Below are 22,035 nucleotides of genomic sequence, written 5' to 3'. Positions count from 1 at the left end.
CCTGTGTCCAAAAGCTGTTCTCATTTTGCAAGGATGTGGGGATGTTTCTCCATGCGGCTGAAGTGCCCATCTCTCCCCCTCACCCTGGCAGCACCATGGAAAATATCCTTCAGCTGAGAAGTGCATCTCCCCATGCCTTCTGGTCTACCTGCACCCACATGCCCAGCCCTCCTAGGGCTCTTGTTTAGGCAGCAGAATACAAAATCTGCAGGAGTTAACAGCTCTAAGATGACAAAATAATCAAACCGATACATTCATGCCAGCGGAACTCTATTTAATTGTTTAAAAACTGCAGCAGAGACGAAGTGTGCTAGGAAAGGGTGGTCGGGCATGCCGCTTAACTTTCCAAGCAGCCAACAGGGCAAAGTTTAAAAGTCAGCAAAGAAGATTTGACAGTTTAGAACCAGCTCCTTTGCTAAATGGAAGTAATTGCAGCTGCTAATTCATAACAAATGTTGATCCAGGAAGCTGCCATCGTGCTGCTGCCTTTTCCACAAGTGTGGCTGCTTCCAGAAGCCGGGGGTGAGTGGTGCTGACAGGTGGCTGGCTGAGAGAGGGGAGTGGGCTTCATGTTCTCTGTTCTGCAAGGAGCTTGGCCTCTGGCCCATGCCTGGGGGTTACTTCTGTTTGGACTTCTGGCACGGCTGAGGGGGTGGGAATTTGGGGACAGAGTTGACATTGGGTTGAGGCTGGCAAGGCTGCTTGCTGTGCTGAGGTGGAGTTTAGCACTGCTTTGGTGGGGGCCAACAATACATTGTTGGGGGGCAGCATTGCTGTGGACGGGGACAGAACTGCTGAGGTGGGGGGCAGCAATACTTTGGTGAGGGGCAGCAATACTTTGTTTGGGTGCAGCATTGCTGGGACGGAGGGCAGCAATACTTTGGCATCTGGCAGCACAGCTTCTGCTTTTGATGATACATTCTGGTCTCGATGTGCACTGCAATGGGAAAGACACTGAAGTGAGGAACTCTGGAACCTTAGAGACACTCCACTCAGGAGAACCTCGTGACTCGTTCAAACCTGTCCTGTGTCAACCTTGTCCTGTTGGCTTCACCAATTAAAGGTGTGTGTGTGTGTGTGTGTGTGCAATGAGGTGCGTCAGTATAAATTGTAGCTACAGTTTGTAAGCCATTGCAAGGTTTTAATTGAGACAAATAAAGAAATATGGAAGGAAGGATGGAAAGAAGGAAAAGAGGAAAAAAAGGGAGAAAGGAGAAGAGAAATGGAGAGGGGTAGAAAAAAACAAAGCTGTAAAAAGGGAGAGACAGACAGACAGAAAGAGGCAGAGAGGAGAGAGAAGGAAAGAGTAAGAAGGAAGGACAGGGGTAATGAGAACAAAAAGTATTATCCTGCCACAGCAGATACTGTGGAATTAAAATATGATTTTCTCGAATCTGAGTCCTCTCTCAAAAATTAACCAGCTGTGTGACTTTGAGCAAGTTACTTAACTTCTCCGTACTCTTCTTACAGTTGTTGTATGGATTAAATGAGCCTATGAAACTCCACACAAAAGCATGTAAATACGCAGATAAATATGAGTTTAAAGGTATGTGTGTGTGTGTGCTCACGGGATCACACACACACACACACACACACACACACACACGAGAACCAAAACATGTTGAGTACTCTTGTAAAGATTTTGACTTTTTAAATAAATATCTACCAATTGTAATTGAGCATTTTAACTACTCTCTAAGAGAATTCATAAAAGAGAGGCATCTAGAGCCAAAAGGACCATTTAGATCGATTCTAAATTCTAGGTGAGCAAGCAAAATCTTAGAGAGGGAAGTCATGGATTCCCAGGCACTGAGCACACGGGGGTAGACCTATGGCCTCCGACTCCCAGAGCAGGGCCTGGCCACTGTACCACCTCTTCTTGTCCTTGCTGCTCTGAGCTCCCTGTGCCTCTGACCCCTGCTCCCTGAGGAGCTTTCGTCCCTCCCTGCACTGGCCTTTCCCTTCAGGGAAGCCCTGCCCCAGAGTTGGTGCCACCCCCTCCTAAGCAGCCCCTCTCAGCACCTGGCCACGACAACAGAGCCACCACACATGCCACCAGGAGGCTCAACACCAGACTCTGGGCACACCCTGGACCCCCATCTCAGGCCCCGCCCCACACACTTCAGATGTTGACTTTCAGCCCAAAACAGGTGGGTCCCAAATGATACGGAGGAGAGAGGTACCCACACGAGGCCTTTCTTTCTGACCAGCCACCCAGTGCTCAAGCCTCAGAAGCCTGCAGAGTTTGGAACGAGGTAGGACCAGGCTCCCAGGAGAGGCGTTCCTTTGCCCGACTTACCCTAGTTCACCAGTGGCTGGAACTTGGGGATGCTGAGTCTTTGGGGATGCTCTGACTGCACACCTTTTATAAGTCTCAAATCCCTCTTGGAAGCCATGAGGTGGCCTACGATTGGTGCGTGCTAGGCCCTAGTCACAATACGATGCATCTTCCCTTCCTCATAGTTCAGGTTTTACTCATCTCTTGCGCTGGCAAACTCACTCTCAGTTTGACGGCGCTTGGAGTTGACAGTGCCTTCATGCAAGCATTGGCCCCATTTCCCCATCACTTTATGAGCCGTGGCTTCCTCGTGAATCCAAACTAACTCATGACGTTTACCCTAGAACCTTGACGTCTGGGATGGTGCTAAGCAAGCACTCAGGACACTGCTGGGTGTGGGAGCGGTGAGGGTAGTGTTCCAGGATATTCCGGCTGGTGGGGGAAGGTGTGGGCCAATCAGCGTACACAGCGAGCCTTGTTGTAAGAGAAATGACTACTGAGGGATGAGTGGCTTTTGGGGAGACCCAGTAAAATCAGCAAAGTTGGGATCTTGACTTAACGTAGATTCAGAGCCACATTCAGCCTGAACTGGAAACAAACCTGGGCAAGCCGCTTTGTTTTTTCACCTGCAGTACTATAAACCAAAAATGGGGGCTGCAGCTCTCTCTCCTGCCTCTTGGTCAGCAAAACATTAGTCTTCATTCACAGAAACTGGGCAGTTACAGTTGAAAGTACGTCTATCTCTTACAGGTGTATACGTCACACAGACTGCAGGCTTCCCAGGGAAATGACTATCATAAGGCAGAGAGGCTGGGAGCTAAGAAACTTTGACCTGGCATGGGCTGCTGGACGAGTCACCCGGTATGGCTCCTGGAATCTGATCTCACAGGGCCTGAGGCCTGATGTGTGCTTCCCCTTCCACTTAGAGATTCCAGAATGAAGAGGGATGCCACAGGGCAGGGTCCAGGAAGAAAAGGCGGAAACAACATCCGTCAAAGGATGAAACATATCTTAAATAATTCCCCAATTAGTGTTCTGACTGGCGCTCTGATCTTCACTAGCTGGGTGGCTTTGGGCACTTTACATCTTTGAACCTCAGTTTCCTCATCTGCTAAACAGGATAACCCCATTCTGCATGGCAGCTGAAAGGCTTATTTTGGACAACATGTATAAGCATGTGCACACTGTTGGGCACAGAATAAGGGCTCAACAATGGGTGGGTGATCCGTGGCATCCAGCTCTGAAAGCTGGGGCAAAGCACACTCTTAGAAGTAGGGAGGAGGTCATTGCCACATGTGAAGGCAACTAGTGGCACTTGCTACCAGTGTCCTCAAACCTTGACTGACAGAAATGGAAATGGGCAAGCTAGTCCTGAGGATGGCACGTTTCATTCTCAGAGCTGGAATTTAGCCACAGCTCAGCTCAAGGCCCGACAGTATACCTAGATCTTGGGAATTCACAATTCAGCAAGAGAAGGCAGCCTTGGAAATCCATGCTGTCTCCTCTGGGACTCACCGTAGCGGCAGGGTATGCATGGGCTCGGCACCGAGGGAAGCCCAGAGGATTCCAGGCCTTCCAGGGAGAAGAACACCTTCCGCCTGTTGTCACGCTGACAGAAGCAACCCTGATAGGCTTGGAGAGGGATTTCAGCTCAGGTCCCCAGTAGCAGAGAAGAAAGGCCACGTGGGGCAGGTTATCTGGAATAACTAATAATTCATCAAGACGTAGTGAGCTCACACAACGCACCAGGCGCTGGGAACGGTGGTCAGCAAGGAGGGCCAGAGCCTCCCTGGTCCCTAAACTGCTTCACATCCTCTTCTCCGCCTACTGCTTCCAACTCTGTAGCTACTTTTCAATGGTTTGGCTGGGATTAGCTGAAGCACTCAAACCCAGTTGTGGCCATAGCAAGGCCTGCGTAACTAGAGAAAATGTGAACATCTGAAGATGCATGAGTGTTGGTGTTACATCCAGTGCAGCTTTTCTGGCCTAAGCCCTCACTGCCCAGAACAGATTTTTTTGGGTGTGGAATCTGCTATCTCAAGCATGCATCTTGTAGTATTGCATCTACCACCAGAGGACAGGGGAACATGTCCTCTAGAATCCACAGCTATAACTAAACCCTTATCCTGGGCACTTGGAATGGTATTCTTCCCTGACATTCGTTAGCATCACTCTTTCTCTTCCTCCAAACCTCTGACTCTCATATACAAACACACACACACACACACACAAACAAACACACACAAAGGCAGAAGGGACAATTGGGACCAAGCAGGTCTCAGCAGAACCTGGGTACCGGCTAAGCCCACTGTATCTTCTGTGCCAGGCATCTGTGAAGGAACACCAGGTCGGGACTCATGCACACATATGCAGCGGAAGGCCGCGCTGACCCTCTGGTGCCGGCCACATCAACAGACAGGGTTCCGGACAATGGATTCCTGGTGGCTGGAACTAGAGTCTCTCTGCTGAAATCCATCGCCAGCTGGGGATAACCTAGGGCACGGCAAGGTGTGTACCATCATCTGGGTCGCTGAGAGCTGTCCTCCCTTTACAAGGGGTCTTGTCCTGAGAGGATGAGGGAGGGGACGTCCTCCCCTGATTATCAGAATCTCTGCTCGAGTTTCTCATTCAGGCCTTGAAGTGAGAGCTGTTCTCATTTTACAGCTTAGAAAGGTTCCATTGGCTAAGGTTACTTAAGGAAAATGTAGGGAAGACAGGAGTTAACCGAGCCCTGCCAGGCTCCAGGACGTGTGTGTTCTTTTTCTTGCACTATACTACCTTTTAGGGAATTTCTTTGTTTGGAAGATGTAAGTATATTCTTCCTTGAGGAAGACACCTTCTTTTGAAGGCCTCAGCATCAGCCCCTTCATCCGGGGATGTTTCTGCTTGGAAATTCACTTAAGGTCAAGGGGCTGATACTCTGCTGGAATGTTGCAGAAGCCTGGGGAGGCTCTGAACTGTATGCTCTGGGGCGATGCGCATGAACAAGAAAGACAATGTGAGCATGTCTGTTGGTGCATTGGAGTGTCTGTGAGTGTGTGTGGGTGAGTGAAGATGTATTACATGGTGATTGACAGCTTCTGCTTCTTTGTCTCTGTGTGTTGTGTGGTGGCCTCATGTGAGGGGTCATGAATGAATCTTTGTGGGAATATGAACTTGAGTGTGCGAGGGTGAGTGTGCACAGGGCTGAGGGTCAAGACGTATGCACAGGTGTTGCTGACTCCATAGTTAAAACATGAAAAGAACTTCTGTAACAGGAGGCTCCCAGGCTCTGCACCAACTGCCCTGCCGGCCTACATGCCTGCGACCACCCTGACAGGCAGCCAGCTGAGTCATACAGCATGGAGAAGCTGGGAGGCCGACGCCTGTCCCAGCGGGGGCCTCTGGGACGCTGCTGCAACTTCTCTTCTCAATGGTCAGTGGAAGTCTCCACACTTGGAGAATTTACACTGAATAACAACCCCGTGTGTGTCTTTGATATGATCGTGTACCCCTGAATAAAAACCTGTGAATGTGTGACTGTGTGAACCTACTACCTTTGCCTTCCCAACCGCTCACTGAGTAGTAAGTTCTGGAGAGATATGATCCAGGCTTTATGCTTCTTCCAGCCACTAGCATGGTCAGAGCACTTGCCTTGTTGCAAACATAAGGACCTCATCTTTGAATCTCACCTCCACCAGGTGCAAGGTGTTGTTACACTGAACACGTAAGGGGCTTCTCTGCACCTCATCCTTACCTCTCAGACGAAGACCAAACCTGCTTCAATATGGTGGTATCTTTGTGTGTGAGCGCTTGGCACACACTGTGTCCTCTCCATGCTTCCTCAGCTTTTCAGCCTCCTCCTGGGAGGAGGGTTTGCCTCCAAAAGACATGGCTGGCTGTGTACATTGATAGGGAAAAGTCACTATGGGCCAGAGCTTCCCAGGACTGCCTCAAGGGCAGGAATCATCGTGCGCAAGTGTTACAAAGGGGAATATTGTGGAAGAAAATTGCAACCATCCAATGGGGTGAATAGGCCCTGCACTAAATGTCACTTCTGCCTGTGAACACCCCACAGATGCTTTGGTCTACACAACTGTTCCTTGTCCCCAAGATGTGCCCTTACCCTCACACCTTGTTTTTGCTAAAGGTGTGGAGCCTATGTCGTCAGGTTGCTGGCAATAAGTGGAGGGTCTTGCTGCTCTGTCAGAAAGTGGAGAATAATAATAAAAGCAAGAGCTAACATTCATCCAAAATTTACTATGTGTTACATCCTACTTACTATGATTTACATTGTCTCATCGAACACTCCTCCCCATCAACCTCAAGTTGCACGTATTATTCTGCCCACTATACACATGAATAAACTGAGGCCTAGGGAAGTATTGGATTCAGTCCATCATAGGCATGCATCTGGCATCCAAACCCATAACGACGGGATAAAAGAAAATTCCGCAAGACGGTCCGCACATAAGCCCATGTGCACACACCAAACTATGATCATTAGTGGAGGAGAAAATTAAGTGAAGCCCAGAGAGGCAAACTTCAGCCTTGTCTGAATCAGCTGAGGGAGGGAGGGGGACGAAATAGAGAGTAAGAACCCAAATGTGAGCTCTGGGGCAACGTCATGTATGTGAGCCAAGAGAGGAGCTACTTGGAGCCTGTGCGGACTGAGGTATCTGGGGGTGGGGAATTGGCTCAAAGAGCTCACCATTTTCAGGAAGTTCACTTAAGGTGTCTGCAGCTTTTCAATTCATTTTGTGTGTCATCCTTGAGTTCTGTTGAATGCAACGCTCTGTTGGAAATATTTATGACTCATGGATCTGGAAACTGGACACGCCCTCCAGCTCTCTGTGTTGTCCACCTGGTGCAGGGGGCTGCAGAGGCCATGTGCTCTCTCCACCATGGACCGGGTCTGAAACGTTGAAGACTGGCCTCCTGGGAACAACTAGCACTCACAGCATTGGCTGCTGCTCTACGCAGTCCTGGAACGCACTCTTGCTTACTTACACACATCCTGCTGTCCTTCCATTCTGAACCTCCCTTCTCCAGGTGTTCTTCCTAGACAGACGTTTTCTGTGAGCCCTGTGGTGGATGCCCTGATGACACAGATGGCCAAGTTCTCCTTCCTCCCTTCAACAGGCCTCTGTGTTCTCTCTCTGTCTCCTCTGAATTCTGAGGGCAGGAATGAGGTATCTGTGGTTTCCAAGTCATCCATGAATTACATGTCTTCGGGTCAAATAGTTTTTTGTTGTCTTGAGGCTCTGAGCTTGGTTTTCTTACCAGGATTCAGTAAGAGCCCTGGAGGCTTGTGTGTGAGTTTGTGCCTCCACAGCACCCATCACATTCTAAACAAAGGGAGGGGGAGGTACTTACCAAGGATGCGATGATGCATTGCTGGTTGGGATGGATGGATTGGTGATGGATAAATAGGTAGATGGATGGAGGCTCGCTGAAGGGCATGAACAGAGGTGTGGAGGAGGAAGAGACCAGCCAACCATGGAAGCAATGCTAAACTAACAGTAAAATTTCTGTCTTTAGTTTATTCTGAATGCTACATGCTCTGCGATCCATGTTGGGGCTAATTCACACATTTAGTTTATGTTTTGTTCCTTTCTGGCTCCTTTGGGTACTTATGCGGATTTTCAGTGATTCCCTTGTAGCCCAGAAACATGAAATGGGAGGCAGCTATAGGAAAATTGACTCAAAGACTTCAGTTTGGGGACTTTTTGTGAGAGAAGGATTCGGTGGAAAGGTATGGGAGTAGTGGGTGTAATAGAAAGAAGAAGTGTGGCTTACCTGTGGGCCTGAATTTTCAGGTTACCCTAATTCCAGAAGGATTTAGGTAATGGAAAGTAAGAGGGCAGTGAGAGAAAAATAGCCCAGGAGCAACCCCAAGCTACAGAATCAATGGGTGCTATGACTTTAAAAATTATTGACAGTAGATATGTGTGTGTGATGGATGTATGATTTTTACATAGACTGTCTCCTACATGCACACGTTTTATTAGCTTGAAGAAAATCTCGTCTTTTCTTTGACCGGTGGGAGAGTTTTTCAGATCCGGTCATCAATTCATTTTGACCCACATGCCCTTGGAGTGTTCTCTGCATTTCCATTTCTTTGCCTCTACTCTACTCTTTAGCTCCTGGCTGGGTTTCCGTTACGCTTTCCGTTTTCGAGATGGGCATCATCTCCCCTGTGTCCAAAAGCTGTTCTCATTTTGCAAGGATGTGGGGATGTTTCTCCATGCGGCTGAAGTGCCCATCTCTCCCCCTCACCCTGGCAGCACCATGGAAAATATCCTTCAGCTGAGAAGTGCATCTCCCCATGCCTTCTGGTCTACCTGCACCCACATGCCCAGCCCTCCTAGGGCTCTTGTTTAGGCAGCAGAATACAAAATCTGCAGGAGTTAACAGCTCTAAGATGACAAAATAATCAAACCGATACATTCATGCCAGCGGAACTCTATTTAATTGTTTAAAAACTGCAGCAGAGACGAAGTGTGCTAGGAAAGGGTGGTCGGGCATGCCGCTTAACTTTCCAAGCAGCCAACAGGGCAAAGTTTAAAAGTCAGCAAAGAAGATTTGACAGTTTAGAACCAGCTCCTTTGCTAAATGGAAGTAATTGCAGCTGCTAATTCATAACAAATGTTGATCCAGGAAGCTGCCATCGTGCTGCTGCCTTTTCCACAAGTGTGGCTGCTTCCAGAAGCCGGGGGTGAGTGGTGCTGACAGGTGGCTGGCTGAGAGAGGGGAGTGGGCTTCATGTTCTCTGTTCTGCAAGGAGCTTGGCCTCTGGCCCATGCCTGGGGGTTACTTCTGTTTGGACTTCTGGCACGGCTGAGGGGGTGGGAATTTGGGGACAGAGTTGACATTGGGTTGAGGCTGGCAAGGCTGCTTGCTGTGCTGAGGTGGAGTTTAGCACTGCTTTGGTGGGGGCCAACAATACATTGTTGGGGGGCAGCATTGCTGTGGACGGGGACAGAACTGCTGAGGTGGGGGGCAGCAATACTTTGGTGAGGGGCAGCAATACTTTGTTTGGGTGCAGCATTGCTGGGACGGAGGGCAGCAATACTTTGGCATCTGGCAGCACAGCTTCTGCTTTTGATGATACATTCTGGTCTCGATGTGCACTGCAATGGGAAAGACACTGAAGTGAGGAACTCTGGAACCTTAGAGACACTCCACTCAGGAGAACCTCGTGACTCGTTCAAACCTGTCCTGTGTCAACCTTGTCCTGTTGGCTTCACCAATTAAAGGTGTGTGTGTGTGTGTGTGTGTGCAATGAGGTGCGTCAGTATAAATTGTAGCTACAGTTTGTAAGCCATTGCAAGGTTTTAATTGAGACAAATAAAGAAATATGGAAGGAAGGATGGAAAGAAGGAAAAGAGGAAAAAAAGGGAGAAAGGAGAAGAGAAATGGAGAGGGGTAGAAAAAAACAAAGCTGTAAAAAGGGAGAGACAGACAGACAGAAAGAGGCAGAGAGGAGAGAGAAGGAAAGAGTAAGAAGGAAGGACAGGGGTAATGAGAACAAAAAGTATTATCCTGCCACAGCAGATACTGTGGAATTAAAATATGATTTTCTCGAATCTGAGTCCTCTCTCAAAAATTAACCAGCTGTGTGACTTTGAGCAAGTTACTTAACTTCTCCGTACTCTTCTTACAGTTGTTGTATGGATTAAATGAGCCTATGAAACTCCACACAAAAGCATGTAAATACGCAGATAAATATGAGTTTAAAGGTATGTGTGTGTGTGTGCTCACGGGATCACACACACACACACACACACACACACACACACACGAGAACCAAAACATGTTGAGTACTCTTGTAAAGATTTTGACTTTTTAAATAAATATCTACCAATTGTAATTGAGCATTTTAACTACTCTCTAAGAGAATTCATAAAAGAGAGGCATCTAGAGCCAAAAGGACCATTTAGATCGATTCTAAATTCTAGGTGAGCAAGCAAAATCTTAGAGAGGGAAGTCATGGATTCCCAGGCACTGAGCACACGGGGGTAGACCTATGGCCTCCGACTCCCAGAGCAGGGCCTGGCCACTGTACCACCTCTTCTTGTCCTTGCTGCTCTGAGCTCCCTGTGCCTCTGACCCCTGCTCCCTGAGGAGCTTTCGTCCCTCCCTGCACTGGCCTTTCCCTTCAGGGAAGCCCTGCCCCAGAGTTGGTGCCACCCCCTCCTAAGCAGCCCCTCTCAGCACCTGGCCACGACAACAGAGCCACCACACATGCCACCAGGAGGCTCAACACCAGACTCTGGGCACACCCTGGACCCCCATCTCAGGCCCCGCCCCACACACTTCAGATGTTGACTTTCAGCCCAAAACAGGTGGGTCCCAAATGATACGGAGGAGAGAGGTACCCACACGAGGCCTTTCTTTCTGACCAGCCACCCAGTGCTCAAGCCTCAGAAGCCTGCAGAGTTTGGAACGAGGTAGGACCAGGCTCCCAGGAGAGGCGTTCCTTTGCCCGACTTACCCTAGTTCACCAGTGGCTGGAACTTGGGGATGCTGAGTCTTTGGGGATGCTCTGACTGCACACCTTTTATAAGTCTCAAATCCCTCTTGGAAGCCATGAGGTGGCCTACGATTGGTGCGTGCTAGGCCCTAGTCACAATACGATGCATCTTCCCTTCCTCATAGTTCAGGTTTTACTCATCTCTTGCGCTGGCAAACTCACTCTCAGTTTGACGGCGCTTGGAGTTGACAGTGCCTTCATGCAAGCATTGGCCCCATTTCCCCATCACTTTATGAGCCGTGGCTTCCTCGTGAATCCAAACTAACTCATGACGTTTACCCTAGAACCTTGACGTCTGGGATGGTGCTAAGCAAGCACTCAGGACACTGCTGGGTGTGGGAGCGGTGAGGGTAGTGTTCCAGGATATTCCGGCTGGTGGGGGAAGGTGTGGGCCAATCAGCGTACACAGCGAGCCTTGTTGTAAGAGAAATGACTACTGAGGGATGAGTGGCTTTTGGGGAGACCCAGTAAAATCAGCAAAGTTGGGATCTTGACTTAACGTAGATTCAGAGCCACATTCAGCCTGAACTGGAAACAAACCTGGGCAAGCCGCTTTGTTTTTTCACCTGCAGTACTATAAACCAAAAATGGGGGCTGCAGCTCTCTCTCCTGCCTCTTGGTCAGCAAAACATTAGTCTTCATTCACAGAAACTGGGCAGTTACAGTTGAAAGTACGTCTATCTCTTACAGGTGTATACGTCACACAGACTGCAGGCTTCCCAGGGAAATGACTATCATAAGGCAGAGAGGCTGGGAGCTAAGAAACTTTGACCTGGCATGGGCTGCTGGACGAGTCACCCGGTATGGCTCCTGGAATCTGATCTCACAGGGCCTGAGGCCTGATGTGTGCTTCCCCTTCCACTTAGAGATTCCAGAATGAAGAGGGATGCCACAGGGCAGGGTCCAGGAAGAAAAGGCGGAAACAACATCCGTCAAAGGATGAAACATATCTTAAATAATTCCCCAATTAGTGTTCTGACTGGCGCTCTGATCTTCACTAGCTGGGTGGCTTTGGGCACTTTACATCTTTGAACCTCAGTTTCCTCATCTGCTAAACAGGATAACCCCATTCTGCATGGCAGCTGAAAGGCTTATTTTGGACAACATGTATAAGCATGTGCACACTGTTGGGCACAGAATAAGGGCTCAACAATGGGTGGGTGATCCGTGGCATCCAGCTCTGAAAGCTGGGGCAAAGCACACTCTTAGAAGTAGGGAGGAGGTCATTGCCACATGTGAAGGCAACTAGTGGCACTTGCTACCAGTGTCCTCAAACCTTGACTGACAGAAATGGAAATGGGCAAGCTAGTCCTGAGGATGGCACGTTTCATTCTCAGAGCTGGAATTTAGCCACAGCTCAGCTCAAGGCCCGACAGTATACCTAGATCTTGGGAATTCACAATTCAGCAAGAGAAGGCAGCCTTGGAAATCCATGCTGTCTCCTCTGGGACTCACCGTAGCGGCAGGGTATGCATGGGCTCGGCACCGAGGGAAGCCCAGAGGATTCCAGGCCTTCCAGGGAGAAGAACACCTTCCGCCTGTTGTCACGCTGACAGAAGCAACCCTGATAGGCTTGGAGAGGGATTTCAGCTCAGGTCCCCAGTAGCAGAGAAGAAAGGCCACGTGGGGCAGGTTATCTGGAATAACTAATAATTCATCAAGACGTAGTGAGCTCACACAACGCACCAGGCGCTGGGAACGGTGGTCAGCAAGGAGGGCCAGAGCCTCCCTGGTCCCTAAACTGCTTCACATCCTCTTCTCCGCCTACTGCTTCCAACTCTGTAGCTACTTTTCAATGGTTTGGCTGGGATTAGCTGAAGCACTCAAACCCAGTTGTGGCCGTAGCAAGGCCTGCGTAACTAGAGAAAATGTGAACATCTGAAGATGCATGAGTGTTGGTGTTACATCCAGTGCAGCTTTTCTGGCCTAAGCCCTCACTGCCCAGAACAGATTTTTTTGGGTGTGGAATCTGCTATCTCAAGCATGCATCTTGTAGTATTGCATCTACCACCAGAGGACAGGGGAACATGTCCTCTAGAATCCACAGCTATAACTAAACCCTTATCCTGGGCACTTGGAATGGTATTCTTCCCTGACATTCGTTAGCATCACTCTTTCTCTTCCTCCAAACCTCTGACTCTCATATACAAACACACACACACACACACACAAACAAACACACACAAAGGCAGAAGGGACAATTGGGACCAAGCAGGTCTCAGCAGAACCTGGGTACCGGCTAAGCCCACTGTATCTTCTGTGCCAGGCATCTGTGAAGGAACACCAGGTCGGGACTCATGCACACATATGCAGCGGAAGGCCGCGCTGACCCTCTGGTGCCGGCCACATCAACAGACAGGGTTCCGGACAATGGATTCCTGGTGGCTGGAACTAGAGTCTCTCTGCTGAAATCCATCGCCAGCTGGGGATAACCTAGGGCACGGCAAGGTGTGTACCATCATCTGGGTCGCTGAGAGCTGTCCTCCCTTTACAAGGGGTCTTGTCCTGAGAGGATGAGGGAGGGGACGTCCTCCCCTGATTATCAGAATCTCTGCTCGAGTTTCTCATTCAGGCCTTGAAGTGAGAGCTGTTCTCATTTTACAGCTTAGAAAGGTTCCATTGGCTAAGGTTACTTAAGGAAAATGTAGGGAAGACAGGAGTTAACCGAGCCCTGCCAGGCTCCAGGACGTGTGTGTTCTTTTTCTTGCACTATACTACCTTTTAGGGAATTTCTTTGTTTGGAAGATGTAAGTATATTCTTCCTTGAGGAAGACACCTTCTTTTGAAGGCCTCAGCATCAGCCCCTTCATCCGGGGATGTTTCTGCTTGGAAATTCACTTAAGGTCAAGGGGCTGATACTCTGCTGGAATGTTGCAGAAGCCTGGGGAGGCTCTGAACTGTATGCTCTGGGGCGATGCGCATGAACAAGAAAGACAATGTGAGCATGTCTGTTGGTGCATTGGAGTGTCTGTGAGTGTGTGTGGGTGAGTGAAGATGTATTACATGGTGATTGACAGCTTCTGCTTCTTTGTCTCTGTGTGTTGTGTGGTGGCCTCATGTGAGGGGTCATGAATGAATCTTTGTGGGAATATGAACTTGAGTGTGCGAGGGTGAGTGTGCACAGGGCTGAGGGTCAAGACGTATGCACAGGTGTTGCTGACTCCATAGTTAAAACATGAAAAGAACTTCTGTAACAGGAGGCTCCCAGGCTCTGCACCAACTGCCCTGCCGGCCTACATGCCTGCGACCACCCTGACAGGCAGCCAGCTGAGTCATACAGCATGGAGAAGCTGGGAGGCCGACGCCTGTCCCAGCGGGGGCCTCTGGGACGCTGCTGCAACTTCTCTTCTCAATGGTCAGTGGAAGTCTCCACACTTGGAGAATTTACACTGAATAACAACCCCGTGTGTGTCTTTGATATGATCGTGTACCCCTGAATAAAAACCTGTGAATGTGTGACTGTGTGAACCTACTACCTTTGCCTTCCCAACCGCTCACTGAGTAGTAAGTTCTGGAGAGATATGATCCAGGCTTTATGCTTCTTCCAGCCACTAGCATGGTCAGAGCACTTGCCTTGTTGCAAACATAAGGACCTCATCTTTGAATCTCACCTCCACCAGGTGCAAGGTGTTGTTACACTGAACACGTAAGGGGCTTCTCTGCACCTCATCCTTACCTCTCAGACGAAGACCAAACCTGCTTCAATATGGTGGTATCTTTGTGTGTGAGCGCTTGGCACACACTGTGTCCTCTCCATGCTTCCTCAGCTTTTCAGCCTCCTCCTGGGAGGAGGGTTTGCCTCCAAAAGACATGGCTGGCTGTGTACATTGATAGGGAAAAGTCACTATGGGCCAGAGCTTCCCAGGACTGCCTCAAGGGCAGGAATCATCGTGCGCAAGTGTTACAAAGGGGAATATTGTGGAAGAAAATTGCAACCATCCAATGGGGTGAATAGGCCCTGCACTAAATGTCACTTCTGCCTGTGAACACCCCACAGATGCTTTGGTCTACACAACTGTTCCTTGTCCCCAAGATGTGCCCTTACCCTCACACCTTGTTTTTGCTAAAGGTGTGGAGCCTATGTCGTCAGGTTGCTGGCAATAAGTGGAGGGTCTTGCTGCTCTGTCAGAAAGTGGAGAATAATAATAAAAGCAAGAGCTAACATTCATCCAAAATTTACTATGTGTTACATCCTACTTACTATGATTTACATTGTCTCATCGAACACTCCTCCCCATCAACCTCAAGTTGCACGTATTATTCTGCCCACTATACACATGAATAAACTGAGGCCTAGGGAAGTATTGGATTCAGTCCATCATAGGCATGCATCTGGCATCCAAACCCATAACGACGGGATAAAAGAAAATTCCGCAAGACGGTCCGCACATAAGCCCATGTGCACACACCAAACTATGATCATTAGTGGAGGAGAAAATTAAGTGAAGCCCAGAGAGGCAAACTTCAGCCTTGTCTGAATCAGCTGAGGGAGGGAGGGGGACGAAATAGAGAGTAAGAACCCAAATGTGAGCTCTGGGGCAACGTCATGTATGTGAGCCAAGAGAGGAGCTACTTGGAGCCTGTGCGGACTGAGGTATCTGGGGGTGGGGAATTGGCTCAAAGAGCTCACCATTTTCAGGAAGTTCACTTAAGGTGTCTGCAGCTTTTCAATTCATTTTGTGTGTCATCCTTGAGTTCTGTTGAATGCAACACTCTGTTGGAAATATTTATGACTCATGGATCTGGAAACTGGACACGCCCTCCAGCTCTCTGTGTTGTCCACCTGGTGCAGGGGGCTGCAGAGGCCATGTGCTCTCTCCACCATGGACCGGGTCTGAAACGTTGAAGACTGGCCTCCTGGGAACAACTAGCACTCGCAGCATTGGCTGCTGCTCTACGCAGTCCTGGAACGCACTCTTGCTTACTTACACACATCCTGCTGTCCTTCCATTCTGAACCTCCCTTCTCCAGGTGTTCTTCCTAGACAGACGTTTTCTGTGAGCCCTGTGGTGGATGCCCTGATGACACAGATGGCCAAGTTCTCCTTCCTCCCTTCAACAGGCCTCTGTGTTCTCTCTCTGTCTCCTCTGAATTCTGAGGGCAGGAATGAGGTATCTGTGGTTTCCAAGTCATCCATGAATTACATGTCTTCGGGTCAAATAGTTTTTTGTTGTCTTGAGGCTCTGAGCTTGGTTTTCTTACCAGGATTCAGTAAGAGCCCTGGAGGCTTGTGTGTGAGTTTGTGCTTCCACAGCACCCATCACATTCTAAACAAAGGGAGGGGGAGGTACTTACCAAGGATGCGATGATGCATTGCTGGTTGGGATGGATGGATTGGTGATGGATAAATAGGTAGATGGATGGAGGCTCGCTGAAGGGCATGAACAGAGGTGTGGAGGAGGAAGAGACCAGCCAACCATGGAAGCAATGCTAAACTAACAGTAAAATTTCTGTCTTTAGTTTATTCTGAATGCTACATGCTCTGCGATCCATGTTGGGGCTAATTCACACATTTAGTTTATGTTTTGTTCCTTTCTGGCTCCTTTGGGTACTTATGCGGATTTTCAGTGATTCCCTTGTAGCCCAGAAACATGAAATGGGAGGCAGCTATAGGAAAATTGACTCAAAGACTTCAGTTTGGGGACTTTTTGTGAGAGAAGGATTCGGTGGAAAGGTATGGGAGTAGTGGGTGTAATAGAAAGAAGAAGTGTGGCTTACCTGTGGGCCTGAATTTTCAGGTTACCCTAATTCCAGAAGGATTTAGGTAATGGAAAGTAAGAGGGCAGTGAGAGAAAAATAGCCCAGGAGTAACCCCAAGCTACAGAATCAATGGGTGCTATGACTTTAAAAATTATTGACAGTAGATATGTGTGTGTGATGGATGTATGATTTTTACATAGACTGTCTCCTACATGCACACGTTTTATTAGCTTGAAGAAAATCTCGTCTTTTCTTTGACCGGTGGGAGAGTTTTTCAGATCCGGTCATCAATTCATTTTGACCCACATGCCCTTGGAGTGTTCTCTGCATTTCCATTTCTTTGCCTCTACTCTACTCTTTAGCTCCTGGCTGGGTTTCCGTTATGCTTTCCGTTTTCGAGATGGGCATCATCTCCCCTGTGTCCAAAAGCTGTTCTCATTTTGCAAGGATGTGGGGATGTTTCTCCATGCGGCTGAAGTGCCCATCTCTCCCCCTCACCCTGGCAGCACCATGGAAAATATCCTTCAGCTGAGAAGTGCATCTCCCCATGCCTTCTGGTCTACCTGCACCCACATGCCCAGCCCTCCTAGGGCTCTTGTTTAGGCAGCAGAATACAAAATCTGCAGGAGTTAACAGCTCTAAGATGACAAAATAATCAAACCGATACATTCATGCCAGCGGAACTCTATTTAATTGTTTAAAAACTGCAGCAGAGACGAAGTGTGCTAGGAAAGGGTGGTCGGGCATGCCGCTTAACTTTCCAAGCAGCCAACAGGGCAAAGTTTAAAAGTCAGCAAAGAAGATTTGACAGTTTAGAACCAGCTCCTTTGCTAAATGGAAGTAATTGCAGCTGCTAATTCATAACAAATGTTGATCCAGGAAGCTGCCATCGTGCTGCTGCCTTTTCCACAAGTGTGGCTGCTTCCAGAAGCCGGGGGTGAGTGGTGCTGACAGGTGGCTGGCTGAGAGAGGGGAGTGGGCTTCATGTTCTCTGTTCTGCAAGGAGCTTGGCCTCTGGCCCATGCCTGGGGGTTACTTCTGTTTGGACTTCTGGCACGGCTGAGGGGGTGGGAATTTGGGGACAGAGTTGACATTGGGTTGAGGCTGGCAAGGCTGCTTGCTGTGCTGAGGTGGAGTTTAGCACTGCTTTGGTGGGGGCCAACAATACATTGTTGGGGGGCAGCATTGCTGTGGACGGGGACAGAACTGCTGAGGTGGGGGGCAGCAATACTTTGGTGAGGGGCAGCAATACTTTGTTTGGGTGCAGCCTTGCTGGGATGGAGGGCAGCAATACTTTGTTTGGGTGCAGCATTGCTGGGACGGAGGGCAGCAATACTTTGGCATCTGGCAGCACAGCTTCTGCTTTTGATGATACATTCTGGTCTCGATGTGCACTGCAATGGGAAAGACACTGAAGTGAGGAACTCTGGAACCTTAGAGACACTCCACTCAGGAGAACCTCGTGACTCGTTCAAACCTGTCCTGTGTCAACCTTGTCCTGTTGGCTTCACCAATTAAAGGTGTGTGTGTGTGTGTGTGTGCAATGAGGTGCGTCAGTATAAATTGTAGCTACAGTTTGTAAGCCATTGCAAGGTTTTAATTGAGACAAATAAAGAAATATGGAAGGAAGGATGGAAAGAAGGAAAAGAGGAAAAAAAGGGAGAAAGGAGAAGAGAAATGGAGAGGGGTAGAAAAAAAACAAAGCTGTAAAAAGGGAGAGACAGACAGACAGAAAGAGGCAGAGAGGAGAGAGAAGGAAAGAGTAAGAAGGAAGGACAGGGGTAATGAGAACAAAAAGTATTATCCTGCCACAGCAGATACTGTGGAATTAAAATATGATTTTCTCGAATCTGAGTCCTCTCTCAAAAATTAACCAGCTGTGTGACTTTGAGCAAGTTACTTAACTTCTCCGTACTCTTCTTACAGTTGTTGTATGGATTAAATGAGCCTATGAAACTCCACACAAAAGCATGTAAATACGCAGATAAATATGAGTTTAAAGGTATGTGTGTGTGTGTGCTCACGGGATCACACACACACACACACACACACACACACACGAGAACCAAAACATGTTGAGTACTCTTGTAAAGATTTTGACTTTTTAAATAAATATCTACCAATTGTAATTGAGCATTTTAACTACTCTCTAAGAGAATTCATAAAAGAGAGGCATCTAGAGCCAAAAGGACCATTTAGATCGATTCTAAATTCTAGGTGAGCAAGCAAAATCTTAGAGAGGGAAGTCATGGATTCCCAGGCACTGAGCACACGGGGGTAGACCTATGGCCTCCGACTCCCAGAGCAGGGCCTGGCCACTGTACCACCTCTTCTTGTCCTTGCTGCTCTGAGCTCCCTGTGCCTCTGACCCCTGCTCCCTGAGGAGCTTTCGTCCCTCCCTGCACTGGCCTTTCCCTTCAGGGAAGCCCTGCCCCAGAGTTGGTGCCACCCCCTCCTAAGCAGCCCCTCTCAGCACCTGGCCACGACAACAGAGCCACCACACATGCCACCAGGAGGCTCAACACCAGACTCTGGGCACACCCTGGACCCCCATCTCAGGCCCCGCCCCACACACTTCAGATGTTGACTTTCAGCCCAAAACAGGTGGGTCCCAAATGATACGGAGGAGAGAGGTACCCACACGAGGCCTTTCTTTCTGACCAGCCACCCAGTGCTCAAGCCTCAGAAGCCTGCAGAGTTTGGAACGAGGTAGGACCAGGCTCCCAGGAGAGGCGTTCCTTTGCCCGACTTACCCTAGTTCACCAGTGGCTGGAACTTGGGGATGCTGAGTCTTTGGGGATGCTCTGACTGCACACCTTTTATAAGTCTCAAATCCCTCTTGGAAGCCATGAGGTGGCCTACGATTGGTGCGTGCTAGGCCCTAGTCACAATACGATGCATCTTCCCTTCCTCATAGTTCAGGTTTTACTCATCTCTTGCGCTGGCAAACTCACTCTCAGTTTGACGGCGCTTGGAGTTGACAGTGCCTTCATGCAAGCATTGGCCCCATTTCCCCATCACTTTATGAGCCGTGGCTTCCTCGTGAATCCAAACTAACTCATGACGTTTACCCTAGAACCTTGACGTCTGGGATGGTGCTAAGCAAGCACTCAGGACACTGCTGGGTGTGGGAGCGGTGAGGGTAGTGTTCCAGGATATTCCGGCTGGTGGGGGAAGGTGTGGGCCAATCAGCGTACACAGCGAGCCTTGTTGTAAGAGAAATGACTACTGAGGGATGAGTGGCTTTTGGGGAGACCCAGTAAAATCAGCAAAGTTGGGATCTTGACTTAACGTAGATTCAGAGCCACATTCAGCCTGAACTGGAAACAAACCTGGGCAAGCCGCTTTGTTTTTTCACCTGCAGTACTATAAACCAAAAATGGGGGCTGCAGCTCTCTCTCCTGCCTCTTGGTCAGCAAAACATTAGTCTTCATTCACAGAAACTGGGCAGTTACAGTTGAAAGTACGTCTATCTCTTACAGGTGTATACGTCACACAGACTGCAGGCTTCCCAGGGAAATGACTATCATAAGGCAGAGAGGCTGGGAGCTAAGAAACTTTGACCTGGCATGGGCTGCTGGACGAGTCACCCGGTATGGCTCCTGGAATCTGATCTCACAGGGCCTGAGGCCTGATGTGTGCTTCCCCTTCCACTTAGAGATTCCAGAATGAAGAGGGATGCCACAGGGCAGGGTCCAGGAAGAAAAGGCGGAAACAACATCCGTCAAAGGATGAAACATATCTTAAATAATTCCCCAATTAGTGTTCTGACTGGCGCTCTGATCTTCACTAGCTGGGTGGCTTTGGGCACTTTACATCTTTGAACCTCAGTTTCCTCATCTGCTAAACAGGATAACCCCATTCTGCATGGCAGCTGAAAGGCTTATTTTGGACAACATGTATAAGCATGTGCACACTGTTGGGCACAGAATAAGGGCTCAACAATGGGTGGGTGATCCGTGGCATCCAGCTCTGAAAGCTGGGGCAAAGCACACTCTTAGAAGTAGGGAGGAGGTCATTGCCACATGTGAAGGCAACTAGTGGCACTTGCTACCAGTGTCCTCAAACCTTGACTGACAGAAATGGAAATGGGCAAGCTAGTCCTGAGGATGGCACGTTTCATTCTCAGAGCTGGAATTTAGCCACAGCTCAGCTCAAGGCCCGACAGTATACCTAGATCTTGGGAATTCACAATTCAGCAAGAGAAGGCAGCCTTGGAAATCCATGCTGTCTCCTCTGGGACTCACCGTAGCGGCAGGGTATGCATGGGCTCGGCACCGAGGGAAGCCCAGAGGATTCCAGGCCTTCCAGGGAGAAGAACACCTTCCGCCTGTTGTCACGCTGACAGAAGCAACCCTGATAGGCTTGGAGAGGGATTTCAGCTCAGGTCCCCAGTAGCAGAGAAGAAAGGCCACGTGGGGCAGGTTATCTGGAATAACTAATAATTCATCAAGACGTAGTGAGCTCACACAACGCACCAGGCGCTGGGAACGGTGGTCAGCAAGGAGGGCCAGAGCCTCCCTGGTCCCTAAACTGCTTCACATCCTCTTCTCCGCCTACTGCTTCCAACTCTGTAGCTACTTTTCAATGGTTTGGCTGGGATTAGCTGAAGCACTCAAACCCAGTTGTGGCCGTAGCAAGGCCTGCGTAACTAGAGAAAATGTGAACATCTGAAGATGCATGAGTGTTGGTGTTACATCCAGTGCAGCTTTTCTGGCCTAAGCCCTCACTGCCCAGAACAGATTTTTTTGGGTGTGGAATCTGCTATCTCAAGCATGCATCTTGTAGTATTGCATCTACCACCAGAGGACAGGGGAACATGTCCTCTAGAATCCACAGCTATAACTAAACCCTTATCCTGGGCACTTGGAATGGTATTCTTCCCTGACATTCGTTAGCATCACTCTTTCTCTTCCTCCAAACCTCTGACTCTCATATACAAACACACACACACACACACACAAACAAACACACACAAAGGCAGAAGGGACAATTGGGACCAAGCAGGTCTCAGCAGAACCTGGGTACCGGCTAAGCCCACTGTATCTTCTGTGCCAGGCATCTGTGAAGGAACACCAGGTTGGGACTCATGCACACATATGCAGCGGAAGGCCGCGCTGACCCTCTGGTGCCGGCCACATCAACAGACAGGGTTCCGGACAATGGATTCCTGGTGGCTGGAACTAGAGTCTCTCTGCTGAAATCCATCGCCAGCTGGGGATAACCTAGGGCACGGCAAGGTGTGTACCATCATCTGGGTCGCTGAGAGCTGTCCTCCCTTTACAAGGGGTCTTGTCCTGAGAGGATGAGGGAGGGGACGTCCTCCCCTGATTATCAGAATCTCTGCTCGAGTTTCTCATTCAGGCCTTGAAGTGAGAGCTGTTCTCATTTTACAGCTTAGAAAGGTTCCATTGGCTAAGGTTACTTAAGGAAAATGTAGGGAAGACAGGAGTTAACCGAGCCCTGCCAGGCTCCAGGACGTGTGTGTTCTTTTTCTTGCACTATACTACCTTTTAGGGAATTTCTTTGTTTGGAAGATGTA

The sequence above is a fragment of the Mesoplodon densirostris genome, chromosome 2, assembly GCF_025265405.1.
Source record: "Mesoplodon densirostris isolate mMesDen1 chromosome 2, mMesDen1 primary haplotype, whole genome shotgun sequence".
In the NCBI taxonomy this organism is placed as follows: domain Eukaryota; kingdom Metazoa; phylum Chordata; class Mammalia; order Artiodactyla; family Ziphiidae; genus Mesoplodon; species Mesoplodon densirostris.
Note: the sequence above shows the minus strand (reverse complement) of the source record.